The sequence below is a fragment of the Arachis duranensis genome, chromosome 3 (assembly GCF_000817695.3).
Source record: "Arachis duranensis cultivar V14167 chromosome 3, aradu.V14167.gnm2.J7QH, whole genome shotgun sequence".
Classification (NCBI taxonomy): Eukaryota; Viridiplantae; Streptophyta; class Magnoliopsida; order Fabales; family Fabaceae; genus Arachis; species Arachis duranensis.
The window spans coordinates 120,992,342-121,004,582 of record NC_029774.3 but is presented as its reverse complement, the minus strand read 5'-3'; positions in this window follow the sequence as shown (position 1 = coordinate 121,004,582).

Below are 12,241 nucleotides of genomic sequence, written 5' to 3'. Positions count from 1 at the left end.
TTCACGATATAATCTCAAAAAGGAAATAATTAAAGCAAAAATCAGTACGAAATAAAGCCTTCAAATAAAGAGTAGTGATGCACGCACATATAAGGCCAAAATATCATGCACATATATGCATGCACCTTAATTAATCCGTTCTTAATTATTTGGCTGAATTTTAAATTTGATATGCTAATGCAGTTTCCACTGAGACTATATATAGAAGCTTGATTAAAATAAATAAAAATTTCCCATTTAGAACAAAAAGAAGCTTTATTTTTTCAGAAGTGATTTTTTAAATTATTATTGCGTGGCTGGGCATGATATGATAAAGTTAGTTGATGATAAGTGCTTAATTAAGTTATAAAATTAAATTTCTACGTAAAATTAAAGAGAGGATCAGATATATCCAAGTGCATGAGATGAGATGGTTGGCTGGTTACGCGTGCAATACATTACCTAAAGTTGGCCATCATTTTTTACTTCATTTTATTTTATTTTATTTTATACCTTTTTAGGAGTCTACCTTTTTTGTCATCTTGTGGTCTTATATATTGGTACAGGCTAATAGTTTTTATTTGAAATCCCACCACTTAGTACAAACAAATGAATCCAACTTTTGAAAATTATATGTAAATAACAAGGTGTAAATTAATAATTCATATATATTCATTATGAAAAAGTAGACATTTAATCTCATTATTAGTTTTGAAAAATATTCGAAAGACAACAAAAATCGGTCTAAGGTTGTTTTATTTTATATTTATTAATTAATTTTAAAATAAATATCTATTATTAAATATAATAAATATATAATTTTAAATATTATATATAAAATTATACATATTATGTTAATAGGCCTACACATACAAACCTTTTTGCCTTACAAGTTGTCCAAGTCCAACAAAAAGGCGACGTGCACCCACATTCTCCACACTCGAACGTGAAAATCACGCGCGTTACTCAACCGTTTCACTTTTTTAAAGTGCTCTCATAATGAAAAACTCTTCCTCTTCTTCCTCAATCAATACACAAATCCTCGAAATCCAAGCCATGTTCAAAATAAAAAAAGCTCTGAAGAAATCGTCCAAGTCCTCGCAAAAAATAGAAGAAATCAATAAGAAAATATTCAAATCTCCATAAAAAATACCAAAAAGAACGAACAAACATCATTCAAGGTACTGTTTCATTTTTCTTCTAGGATTTTAACATTTCTGTTTCTGATTTCGAAATCGAAGTACTATACGGTGGTATTTTTTTCTCTGTTTCACTGTTTTTAGTTTAGATCTGATATTACTGTTCTAATGAAACTCTTCAAGTCGTTTACGCAATTTTACGTAGTTCTAGTGAAATGATCTTTGGGTGTATACATATAAACTCTATTTTGTGAATGTTTGGATGCCTTTTAAGTAGGTTTGTATACATATAAACTGTGTATGGAGCATTTCTGGGTGTATATGTCAGTTTGAAATGTGACTAGTGCTTCTAGTGGCATTTTGAACTAAAATATCATTCTGAACTCGTTTAATTTATGATTTTACTTATTTGGTTGAGTTGAATATGATTTTGAACTCATTTGATTTTGTTTAATTGAAAAAAATAAAATGTGTATAGGATTGGATTTGGGTGTTTGTGGCTAGTATTTGGGTGCACGTGACTAGTTTTTAGGTGTATGGCTCTGATATTTAGGTACATTTTTTATCTATTGACAGTATTTCTTTTTCCTTGTAGTAAAAATGACAACAAAAAACCAAGGTGAAAAAAATACAACGTAAGTGAATATATATATATCTAAAAACAAGTTAATTTTTTCTAATACAAATATAGATTATTTAAATGACTCTAATTTTGCTTTGTTTACAGCAAACCAAAGACTTGATGTGTGCCACCAGACTACTGAGCGAAAAATTTGAAAAGATGAGCGAACTGAAGAAAGCGATCGTTCGTGAATTAGAATTTGGGGGACTCATGCACATCCCGCCAATGAATGTGCCTCACAAACTTTTAAAGGAGTTGGCTAACTCCTTTAAATTGGGAAAAAACACTGAAAACCAGATATGGTTCCTTTAAAGTTAAACCCAAAATAATAGGGGATGCCTTTGGCCTCAATGCATCAGGTAACAGATTACAGATGCATATGAGTGATATTTGAGTGCACATAAGTGATATTTGGGTCCATGTGAGTGATATTTGAGTGCACATGAGTGATATTTGGGTGCATATGAATCATATATGGGTGCATTTTAAGTAATAAATTGTTTTCTTTTTTGTAGGAGATCTATTTCCTGATAAAGTGAGTTATAAGAATCCCTCTGAAGAGAACCAACTCATTTTTAGAAGGTTCCAGGGCAACACTCTAAAGCAGCTGACCAATGAGATGATGAGTATCAATGTTGAAAGTGAACAAGATCGGCTGATGTTTAAGAGGATTTTCATCTTCTATATTCAGATGGCGTTTTTGTTGCCAAGTACAATAACCAAAGTATCTTCCGTGCACATAGCTCCAATTTTTGAGATGGAGAAAATAACAGAGGGCAACTGGGGAGCCCATGTGCTGAATTTCATCATTAAATGCATAAAGAATTACCGTCTGAAAAAGAAAAAATCAATTGACGGGTGCCTCTATACCTTGATGATAATCTATTTTCATCTAGCAAAAACCAATGAGAAGAAAAGAGAGAAAAAAACTGCAGTGCCCTGGGTTAGCAACTGGAACAGAGAGCAGCTGGTTGTAAGAATTAGAGCAGAGATAGATGGCCATATGGTAAGCAAACAGAATACCTTCTCTAATTTGTGTGTGTTTTATTTATGTAGAAGTTGTAAACTAACATTTTTACTGTTTCAAGACATCGTCAAGATGGCAGAAACAAAAAAGAAATTGAAAGAAATGAAAGAAAAAGAAAAGAAAGAAGAAAAGAAAAAAACAAAAAAAAATCAAGTTCTTACTTTGAGAATGATTCATGAGAGACTGATGTTGATGTTTCCTCTGAGTCTGAGTCGGAAGAAGACTCAGAGGAACCTACAAAGAAACAACCCAAAAGGGGAGCCAAAAAGTAAGTAATATTTTTGAGTGTATTTTGTCAATTTTAAGATGTTTTTCCCTAATAATTGTTTGCTTTCCAGAGTGAAATCCAGAAAGAGGAAGCAGATTTTAGAGGATTTCAGTTCAAAAAGCAAAAGAGAATCTACTGATGAGTAAGATTCTGAAATTATCATCACTTTCTTTTGTTTCTATCAAAATTCAATGTATTAACACATAGTTTCTCATTTAATTTCAGGAGTGAAGAATATTTGCCAATTAAAAAAACAAAAAACAAGCAAAAAAAATTCACACTGCCGCAAAAAAGTATGAATTGCCTTCGACAGTATCTCATCATCAATATTGTTGTATTTGTCTGATTCATAATTTTTTGATTTTCAGGATGCAATCCAGAAAAAAAAGCATGTAATTGAGGATTCGTCATCAGAAGAAGAAAATTATTCCTACGATTGGTAAGATACTTTCTAAACCTATCTTAAATTCTGTAATAAAAAATATATTTTGTTAACATGTACTTTTGAATGTACTGTCAGAACTGAAATTCAAACTGAAACAATAGAAGAATTTTTAAGACAACATCAACAAGGGTATGCTGAATTTGGGTGCATATTATCTTTTTTAAGGTGTTTTGGTTGCTGATTATTTATCTTCTGTTAATTGATAGAATTTTGATATCCTGAATAGTATTATTTACTTAATGATATTTATTCTGTACTTAGAATGTCGGAGGTGAGCTTAGCAATCGAGACTGATCATTTGTTTCAAGGACAAACGGAGCAAAACAGTCTAAACAAATTAAACCTTTGGATTCCATGTAATTTCTTTTTCTTATACCATTTTTTAAATTCTTTTTTTACCCTATTCTTCTAATTCTTTATACTTTTTTTTCTTTTATTTAGGTCTCTATACCAATTCTTTTTTTTAGTTGGGTCCCTATAAAATTAAGCCAATTACTACTAAGAGGGACTTAATTGAAAAAAAAAATTTAATGCAGGGATCCAATTAAAAAGAAAAAAATATAAGGACTTAATTAAAAATTTTACGAAACTATAGGAACCAACAGAGTAATTAAACCAAAGTTTTATTCAAGGAAAAAAAGGCAGAAAAAAAATAAAAATCTGCAACTACATAAATTCTCAAAAAAAAAAGTATTTTGGGATGCATTTGGTTATTATTTGGGTGCATTGTTATCTTATTTGGGTGTATTTCAGGTTCAGTCGGGAAGAAGAATCATTGAGTGACCCAGCTCAATAACAGATCATCGTTTTTCGACCATCCTCTCAACCGCTTGATATGTAAGTTTTATAACTAAATTTCAACCCTCTAATCTATTTTAAAAGGGTTTTCTTAACATTTAATTTTTGTCTTGTTTAAAGTTCCAATTCAACTATGCCTGCCTTCATCCAAGGCAACATCAGAAACTCCTGTGCCACCATTTGAACCATTCCCCCCAACAGAGAGGTAAGCAAAATTATTCGGGTGCATTTCCTTATTGTTTGGGTATATTGTTATCTTATTTGGATATATATCCTGAAAATTGAGCTGAAATTGATTTTTTTATAATCTGATTCATTTTCTCTAACCCCACAGCACTCTAAAGCCCCAAAAAGTTGATGAAAGCACACCAACAATGCCACCAGCTCCATCTAAAATGTAAGTCCATCAAAATAGAAATTGATTTTCGATATCATTCGTTTATTCTTATTCTTATAATACGATATATGTCAACACGCAGGGATCCAGCCCCTGAAGCGACTGCTGCTGCACTATTGATGATGGCCAGGACAGTGTCCTATGTACCTAAAGAATTATCGTTGCCATCATTCAGCATTGGCTTGACTGATTCAAGCCAAGAAGAAACACAGACCCAAGAGGGTGTTGGGCAAGCAGAAGCTCAGGTGGTAAAAAGTCCAGAAACCACAATACTAATAGAAGAATTAGATGTACTGATGGAAAAGATTGCAAAGAGTGGAGAAAAGAAAACACCAAATTTTTTCAGAAGGTAAAACTACGCCAACTAAAAAGCAAACCGTGGGCCAGATTTTTGACAAATTTAAAACTCCTGTGAGGAGAAATTTAATGTCGGCCGAAATGAAAGAAAAATGCTACCTCTGGGTGACACGTATCAGGACATATCTGGACGATAGTGCTGATGAGTATGATTTATTTTGCACACTGAACGTCCAACAACCGTTGGTGCTGTCAAGAGTCCACTTTGCATCCTTAAAAGCTACTTCATATATTGAAGTTGACGTAAGATTAGAGCAAGATTAATGATTATGTCGTAAGATTAGAGCAAGATTAATGATTATGTTATGACATATGACTACAATATTGATTGATGTAATTAATTTGGCTGTTTTGTTTTTCAAGATTATCACTGCCATATGCCTGATCCTCAACCAATAGAATATTAAAAGATTCCAGGAAGAAATTTACTGTCTCCCACCTAATATTGTGGTAAGGTGTAATATATTAAAATTTGGGTGTATTTTGTTATCTTTTGGGTGCATTTTGTTTTCTTTTGGGTGCCTTTTGTTACCTTTTGGGTGCATTAAAATTTTTTTTTGGGTGTTTCACAAATGCTGCAGAACATGGCCATTGAAAATCATCCAAATGGAGAGTTCTTACAGCCAAAATTCAAAAAGCCATTTAATGTTGAAGACTATCCAATGTTTATACCTTTTTTGGACCGAAAAAAATTAGAATCACATCCATATGTAAGTTTTTATTTCTAAAACTTCTTATCACAATTCTTTGGTTATCTATGAATTAAACTAAAATACTGTTCAATGTGGAGATGTTTCATATTTTTGCACCCGTTTGCTATTCAAATCATTGGTGGATATGGGTGGCTGATGTAAGAAAGAAAAAATTTTACATTCTTGATCCCTATCACAAGACGTGTCCCTCTAAAGACAGAATGAAGCTAAATAAATTTATTGTAAGTTGATTATGTTTTTTGCGTTTTGAAATTTGGGTGCATTTTAATTCAAAGTAAGGTGTATATTGTTATCCTTTGGGTGTATTGATTTATTAGACTTATTCCTTCTTATAATCGGCTTTTTTTTTTTGGTTTTCAGCTATGATTGTGCTATTTATGTCATGAAATGGCTTGAAATAATCGAGCCTCAAAACGTTAAAAAGGGGAAGTATGAGTGGGACAATTGGACTTAGGCAATTATATTTAAAACTATATATCTCTCTATTACTTTTCTAAATTAACAGATTTAATTCAAATAATATTCTTTCAAACTGTAGGCGGAGGTCGACCACTTCAGAGTTGAATTTTGCTTCGCGAATTCTTTTTCATGACATGAATTGTGACAGAGATGCAGCAATCAAGGGAAGTGAAACAATGAGATTGTCGAAGCTATCTGCAGCTTTGTTGAGCCCATATTGTCAAGTAGATTCTTATGATATTGAAAGTGACCGTGATTGACTTCATTTTTATGTAGTTTTAAAATAGTTTGAACACTTGTAAATTTTGTGAATATTTTATTCATTTGTATTATAAAATTTGTTTGAATAAATAAACTGTATGTGCTGTATTCAAAAGCTGTAAATTACAGGTACATAGAAAATAAAGGAAAACAAAACCAAACCAACTAATACGCTCAATCACTTTAATTATGCACCCAAATATAACCCGTATACACCCAAATATATACCATAAATACCTAAACTCCTAAAATCCTAAACTCTAAATCCTAAACCATAAAATCTAAACCCTAAACCCTAAACCCTAAACCCTAACACTAATTATGCACCCAAATATAACCCGTAAACACTCAAATATATACCATAAATACCTAAAATCCTATACTTAAAACCCAAAACCCAAAACCCTAAATCCTAAAACTCTAAATCCTAAAACCTAAAACCCTAAATCCTAAAACCCTAAATACCTAAAACCCTAACCCTAAAACCCTAAAGCTTAAACCATAAAACTAAACATAACAATAATTTATAACATAAATAGGAGCATCTGAAAAATATATAAATGTAAAATGTCAAACACAAGAAAATTCAGAAATACATCCAAAAAATAAGCTTTACACCCATATTTTGTAACTATACACCCAAAAAACTGTCCCTGTTGCGGGTTCACTGAACTGATAATTCATAACATGTCTGTGATATTGGCTGGAATTTGGACGCACCACTAATGTTTAAAGCTTTAACAAGAAAATTAAACTCAATCACCACATATTTAAAGAACATCACTTTTACCTCGTTTAAAGCTTTCGATTTCTTCTTCTTCGAGGCATTTGCAATCTATTTGTCCAACTTTGAACCTAGCCTATTTTTTGGACGTCCTCTTGTTCGAACCCTTGGAGGGCTTTGAAGCTCGTTAACGGATTCCAAGTTGGCATCTTCGTGAGATAACGAACATGTCCCCTTCCTTTTGGCTTTCAGTTCTTCCATCTCAACCATGACGTTATCGTATGCACAGTGCAGAAAGGCAGTCAACTTCTCCAATTCTGATGTAAATTCACAAATATTTTGCGAACGAAACACCAATTCATCAAATCTCTTGCTTTTTGGCTCCAATAGTGGCTCGTTGTGGCTGCTCTTGATATGTGTGTGTCGCCTCTTTACCGTCTTGCTCCATCGTTCCAATATATATCTCGGTGACACTTGGGTTACTCGTTCAAAGCTTAACACGCTTGGTGCGTGACGACACAATATCCCTATTGACTCGAATAATAAACATTGAAATTTCACATGGGCTGCTACTGAGTCGTAAGTAACCACAAACTTGTTGAATATTGAGTTGGAAACTTGTTCTCCAACTTCATATACTGAATAGCCTAGAGCGGAGTTTGTTAATCTTGTGATGCAATTCGCCTTTTCTCTGAATTGTGCTTGGACTTCCCTAAACTTTTGGTTAGTGTACACATGTTGAAACTGATCTTCAATGGAGGATTTTGTTGCACACGATATCATCGTATGAAAATCTGCAGCATCTGATTCTCTCTCTGCTTGCTCCCTGCTTCCGATGCAATTATCGTATTGTTTGACAAATTGAATAAGCGAGCTGTTCCGGGTAATAAACTTGTTAAAAAATGAATGCATGCTCTCCCTCCTTTGTGTGCTTATCATCCCAGCCCAGAAGTGGTGATCCAGATAAATTGGAACCCATATATGACGGTCTTCATAAAGATCTGCAAAATACACCCAAATCAGACTAGAATGCACCCAAAAACATGCAATTTGCACCTCTACTGTAGATTTTAAAAAACATTACCTGAAAGCCACTTGTTGTCCATACCATACTTCAGTAGAAAATCATTCCAATTCCTATCAAATGAATCTTTGTTATGAGAGTTCCAAACAACTTGGCTCATTTCTTATTCGATTTCTGCATGTCCCTTGTACCCGTTTAATTTGCTTGGAATCTTCTTCGTGATGTTCCAAATACACCAATAGTGAATTGTTGTGGGCATACAAGCCTCGATAGCCTTTTTCATTTACGCACATTGATTGGTGAGAATCCCTTTCGGAGCATTTCCTCCCATGCAACGAAGCCAACATTGAAATAACCATTTAAATGATTCAATTTCTTCGTTTTTCATCAAAGCGCATCCAAGAAGTATTGACTGACCGTGGTGATTCATCCCAGCAAAAAAACCACAAACCAGATTATACCTGAAACAGATTACCACAAAACAGAATTATAATCAATAAAATGCACCCAAATAATGATTCTATGCACCCAAAAATTGCCAATATACACTTCTCCAGCAAATTCATAAAACAACATAAATTCAGCATCATAAACCAGAACACCATGTTACCTGTTTGTATTGTAGGTGGTGTCAAATGAAATAACATCTCCGAATTACTCACAGGCAGCTCTGCTTCTTACATCTTCCCAAAAAGCAAGCTTAATGGACTGATTGTCCTTGAGTTCGAGCTCGAAAAAGAAATTCGAATTCTTCTCTTTTATTCTTAGTAAGTATTTCCCAAATTCTTTTGCATCCTCTTGTTCCAAAACATTCCGCACTTCTCTAGTGATGTAATTCCTCACATGTTTTTCGATAAAATTTAACTCGCGGTGAACCCCGGCTACTGCAACAAATAATTGGAAAGTTTTGCTAGGTCGGATACCGGCTTCCTCGTTATTCTCTACTATACGGCGCACGGACATGCTTAGTTCCGTGTGCTGTTTGAGCATCTGTGCTTGATCTGGACAGCAAGGATGTGAATGATGCAATACGACCTTCGAAATGATCCAAATACCAACATCCTTCAATACATGTATATAAATTCTTGCAGGAAAATTTAAACCAGCTGAGGGATTTGTCTTCTCGCTAGGAGATATTTTTTATTTCTATTTTCCCTCTCTAGTACATGTAATCAATTGATTCTTAATTTTGTTTCCCTTTTTATTTGTGCACCGAACTCTTGTAGAAAAATCTACAACTTTTGAATAATCCTTGTAGAATTTTGTAGCATTGTCAAGGGTTTTAAAAGTCATCCCAACTTTGGGGATAAACTGGTCATCAACTGCACAGAAGGTCTGAAAAAATAAACTAAAAAATACACTATATTAAAATAGAAACTAAAACAATTCAACTAAAATAATAAACTGTAATAAATTGTAAATACACCCAAAATTTCCTTTAATGCACCCAACTATTACTGATCTACACTCGAATGTTTGATATAAAATGGACAAAATTATTTTAATTATAAGGAGAACTAGTGCATTAGATTCAATTCAAATAAGAAAGAACAAACAACAAATATCACATACAAGGTTTACAGATTATTCAGCTACACAATAAAAAAACTACTAATCAAATTTAAATTCAGATTCAATTACTAACTAAAACTAAATCACACCTCAGGAACTTCATTGGATTCAGTTTCAAAATCCACTTCGTTCTGGTTCAGCTGAGAATCTGAAGTTGAATAATCCATTATCTTCAAACTATCTTTAACCACAAAACAAAATGAAAAATCTGAAGCACGTAAGGCAGAGAGAAATGCAGGTAAAACACGAAGGAGAAGGCACAGAAAAACGATCGAAAGAGATCGAAAAGAGAAGGGAAGGAAACGCAGAAAAAATTCGAAAAAGGAAACGAAATTCTTTTGAAAAAGGAAGTTATATATTTACGCGTTGATTAATTGAAAAATCTGTTAAACAGGCGCGTAAAATATACGCCCAAAAAGAAGCGCGTTTTAGGGATTAAGAATATTAAAAACTTGTAAGACTTGTATAAGAAAAAGACTTGTATGTGGAGATTTTCTGTTAAGTTAAATAAAATAATTTTAAATTATCTTCTTTCTATCATTGCTCATTAATTCTAGCTAGTTTTTTTTCACTTACATTTGCGACTTGCGAGCCATTTAATTAGAAATTACAAACAATTTACTTCAAAAAATATGTACTAGAACAGGACAAACAACGCAGATGATAGATTAGTGTATTATAAAGGTATTATGTATTATTTTATATAACTATTAGGAGACAATAACCTATAAACAATGGAAAAAAAAGTCACACTTAATAACATTTTATTTATAAAAAAGTGTGAATTACATCTCATAATCAACTGAGATTTTTTAATAAAAGAATATAAATAAAATAATTCTGAAATATTTATAGTTAATTTTTTTTATTGTTTCTCAAAATTTTTTGTTTGTATAATACTATAATTATTGATCATTGAATTCGGAGGATATATTTTCATCAGGATTGACGTTGACTAATGTCAAAATTAAACTAAAAATTTATGCGGATAAGAACACTAATCGCGTAGTCACTATCATCAGGTGCTAAATTATTAAACAACTATTTGACTTTCGGGTGATCAGTTGGAATGTATAATCCATAGCCAGAAGAAATTCAAACCACAACCCCATGCATAAGATGAGTTTCAAGTCACATACTATATAGATATTCCACTATTAATTAATCAGGCACCGTGGTTCTCAGTGCTGAATCCACATTATTGTGTATGCTTATGCCGCTGCTGATGATGATATATACACGTAACACGTTTACCTTTCATTACACACAAGGAAATCCATTTGTGTCATCACCTTCACTAATCACTACTACTTTTAACAGAAAAATGTGCTGTCACACCGATTCTAATCGTTGTGCCTTTTCACATTTGAGGATTATATGGTATAGTATAGTACCCTTCTAACAATTTTTTTTGGTGACTAAACAAAAAGAAACAAAGAAAAAAAAAGATATTATTCTAAATCAACAAGCATAAGATGCTGAAACTCATCACAAGGTTCTGACCAAATAACATGAGTTGGATTGGTCTTGACCGCATATCTCGTCAGCCAATCTGCTATAGCGTTAGCATCACGGGTAATCCATTCAAAATCCACAACCCAAAGTCTTGATAGAAGCTCCTGTATCTTCTGAAGAATATCAACCACATCACAATTTAGCCTATTTGCCGGATTTTTTAAAATGTGCAAAATGTCAAGAGAATCTGTTTCGCACACAATATCTCTCAAGCCATAATCCCAAGCTAAAATCAAACCCCTTCAAACAGCAAAAAGCTCACATCTGACGATAAGCCCTGGAGGATAGCTACTAGAACAACCCGAAATCCAACGCCCATTAGAATCTCTAATAACACAACCAATTCCTGCTAGGTTCCAATCAGAAAACAGACTCGCATCACAATTAACTTTAAAAGTGTCACCTGTTGGAGGTTTCCACCTCCTTCGATCCTTGAAAGTTATACACTTGGTACTGGCAGACTTTTTTAAATCATTAGCAGTAATCCGAGCCATAGCAACAACCTTATAATTTGACCACTGATCTCCATTATTGAAAATATCATTGCAACGATGCCTCCACACCCACCAAAGACCCGCCCCTACAATTGTCTCATTGCCCGGCATGACCTTCCGAATCCAAAATTCCAAGGGAGTACCTTCAAATGAATCAATAAGCAAAGGATCCAACATTTGCCAAATGCATCTTGATTTCTCACAATCCCTAAGACAATGCTCCATTGTTTCCAGATCTGCATTGCATCTCGAACATCTGTCTGAATCAGTTAAATGACGCTTGAACCGGAAGGTATTTGTCGGAAGCGCATTTTGTAGACCCAACCACATCATCATCTTTATCTTCTCTGGCAAATTAAGGCGCCAAATCCACCCAGTTGCTATTTTCGATCAGTTGCTATTGTCCGAATCAGTTGCTATTTTCGATCGAATTCACTTTCTTTGTCA